Source organism: Heloderma suspectum, chromosome 2, assembly GCF_057233095.1.
Source record: "Heloderma suspectum isolate Gila_16-S chromosome 2, 16-S_ref, whole genome shotgun sequence".
NCBI lineage: Eukaryota > Metazoa > Chordata > Lepidosauria > Squamata > Helodermatidae > Heloderma > Heloderma suspectum.
This window is the reverse complement of record NC_139459.1, coordinates 86064625-86067975: the sequence shown is the minus strand read 5'-3', so window position 1 is coordinate 86067975 and position 3351 is coordinate 86064625.

Here is a 3351-nt window from a genome sequence, read left to right as displayed (position 1 = left end):
GTTTCACAGAGCTGTTAGCCTGTGTTTCCAAGAATAGGCATACAGCGTCAAACGGTGACCTTAACAGTTGCCATAGCTTAATTTTTCCTTAATAGTATTTCCCTTCCACTCACACACACACACACACACACACACACACACGAATGGTCTAATGTTTCATCACTAAGAATGTCTGAATGTTATTTCTTGCAAGCTTATAGGGAAAATATCTCTTGGCCTGCCATCTCTACAGAAGCAGAAAGCTATTCAAGTGCTTTTGTGAAAACAGATTATTAACTCAGTGATAACAGTATTCAATCGCAATGGATTTATATAGGTTGGCTTTCAGACTGTTGCCTCATGGGGTTTCATAGGGAGAGAGGAAAGATGTGGAATGTCCCTTATATTAAGAAAAAATATTTGCTTACTTGGAAGTAAGTCCCATTGATTTCAATGGAACTTAGAAGGAAGCCTTAGGCATATAAAGATATAAGGCGTAAGTAAATGTAAGCAAAGCTGAAATCCAAAGAGCTGCTTAGGTTTAGGCAAGTGGCTTCTGTTAGCAAAATTCAGGGCCAGCCCTACCATTAGGCAGAGTGAGGCAGCTGCTTCAGATGGCAGATACTGAAGAGCACAGAGTGGACAGAGCTCGGTATATGCCACATGACCTGCTCTTTACCCCCGTAGTTAGGCTGATGCTTTCAGGCACAGTAGAGAATACATTCTCAGTATTGAAGTAAGATTCAACTGCCACTCCAGTTGCCTTCTGTAAATGGAATAAGGGGAGGCACCATCTTGTCCTTCATCTCAGGCAGCTCAGAGTTGCCATCTGTCCTCTTTTACAAAGGACAGTCCTCTATTTGAAGGGCTGCCAGAGGTCTGTCCTCCATTTTGAAGAGCTGTCTAGTCCAAGTCCAGTTTAAAGGTAAAGAACCATCAGAAGGAAGAGCTGGGCCTTGAAGTTGCCCATCAACAGCACAGCAGACTGAGGAGGCAGACACACACGTCACCTGGTCACAGTCTTCCACACTATAGTGATATACACTGTATTTCTATTTAAATTATAATAACCCTTTCTAAATTTGCATCTATACAAAAAATTAGCATATGGAAATTTTATGAAAATCAGCATCCTCATCTGTCCTCTTTTTTGGTGATTCACAAGTGGCCACCCTACCTCAGTTCCAAAGAGTTTTTCCCCATAAACACAAGTCTAAAGCCCCCTCAGACTTCCAGAACTAGTTACATTGCTCTTTGGATCCTGCCTTGGTTGGGCCCAATACCAGTCACCTTTTGCTCGCCCTGGGCATTTGAACTTCCAAAAGCTGCGCGAGAGGCAGAAATTCAGCAAGGTCAGCTGATCCTAGAATTAAGTGATGGAGAAAGCTTAACTTACTGAATTTCTAGCTGTCAGCTAGTGGTTAAAGAGGAGTCTTCTAACGTACACGCATGCACGCGCGCACACACCATGTGCGAAGTCCAGAGAAAGCAGCTTCTCAGTTAGACTGAATATGTTAGAATTAAACCATCATGGGGAGAAATGGAGCTCCTGTGGGTTGCCAGATTGCAACCTTAGCACTCTTCACGCAACCAGTTTGGGTAGAGTGAATATGCACGGGGGGATGGAGAGCAGGATTATGACAGTGCACCTCCCTCTCGCACATTCTATTGTTGAACAGCCCCTATGTGCACATGAACTCTATGCTTACCTGCATGATCAGGGACTAGTGGCTTTTGCAGGGTCCCCAAACAATTATACAAGGCCCACATAGGGTGGCTACTTATGCATTGCCAAAATAAAGGACAAAAGAGGGTGCCTATTTGCATACACTAATTTAGATACATTTAAAATAATCATTATAATGTAAATTTCACAGAAGGCAAACCAATCTGTTATCTATCCAAATCACCCCCAAATTCTTAAATTAGTTTGCATCCCACCCCAATCAGTTCCCTTATGTAATTAATATACTCCCAGATGACTCAGATCCTGCTCCAAAATCAATTTCCCTTCAGTCATAGTCACCCCATTCAAGTTAATCATCACATCATTACTGTCCTCCAAATCAAATCACACTCAGCATAGATAGGTAGGCTGCACATTATGATTTCTCTGGTGGGGGTGGCTATAAGCAACCCATATTGAATTCAATGGGACATACTCCCAGATAAGTGTGCATAGGCTTGCAGTCTAACTGGACCATTTCTATTTCTCTAATTTTTGAACAAAACCTAGGCAATCTTACTTATTTTTAATAAGTAGCCAGGGTTTAATAAATCCCATCTCGTGATTAATTCTTATGAAGTCTTAATTTTGTTTGAATCCCCCCCCCCATCCATTTGTTACTCCTCAACCAAAAGGAGCCGACCCTCCACTTTATTTACATTAAAAAAAAATGTAACTTGTTCTGCAGGATAGAAAACATCCTTTCCTTTCATTATGCCAACAGCCTCCCTTCCTCTTTCTCCCCCATACACCTTCCCTGCCCCTTCATCCTTCAACTAAACGCATCCTTTACCAGCCACTGCCTGCATCCGCACCAGGGCAGTCAAGACAATGTAAGATGGGGTGGGGGGAGAAGCATTGTTGCCTCACCTGCTCCTGCAAGTTAAGAAGCAGTAACCATAACACCACTTCTCATCTATAGAAAGGTCTCTTCCTGCCCTTAAAATTCCCTCCTCTCCTCCCACCCTTGATGGGACTTGCAGTTCTGATGTAAGAGCGAGGGATAGAGCACTCCAGCTCCCAGCATTGAGTGCATTGGCTCAACCCAAAATGGCTTCCTTTGCTTATTAATCATAGCAGAGAAAGGATTAAAGGCAGCAAAAAGAGAAATAACCCATCTCCTCTCATCTCCTGTATGCCAAGTAAGAGACGGAGAGGGACCAGAAGGTTTCCCAGGGTGCTCTTGAAATACTGCTTGATCCAGTTGAAAAGCAGACAGTTGGCCACTCTAAGGCTTCATCCAGTGGTGCAGCTAGGTAATTCTAGACCTTGAACCTAATGGTCTTATGCCTCCTCACCTTTAGACAGTCATGTGTATTGCATCAGTGGTGAAGCTAACATTTATCTTCCCCATCCCCAAATCATTTCATGCTCCTTCCTGATATGTTAGAATGATAGCAACAGCAAAACTGTTTGCTAATCCTGATCTTAAAAAATAATAATAAAAAAATTGTCTGAGCATGTGCACTTTCTTTAACACTTCTATACCGCCTAACTGCTAAAGCTCTCTGGGCAATTTACAGAGATTAAAAACCTTTAAAATACAGTATTGTACATAATATAAAAACCATTTACATACAAACAGACAGACAGATATTTATCTTGCAAGCATGGCCTCCAGATTCCATTCAGTGCTTGAACACTTC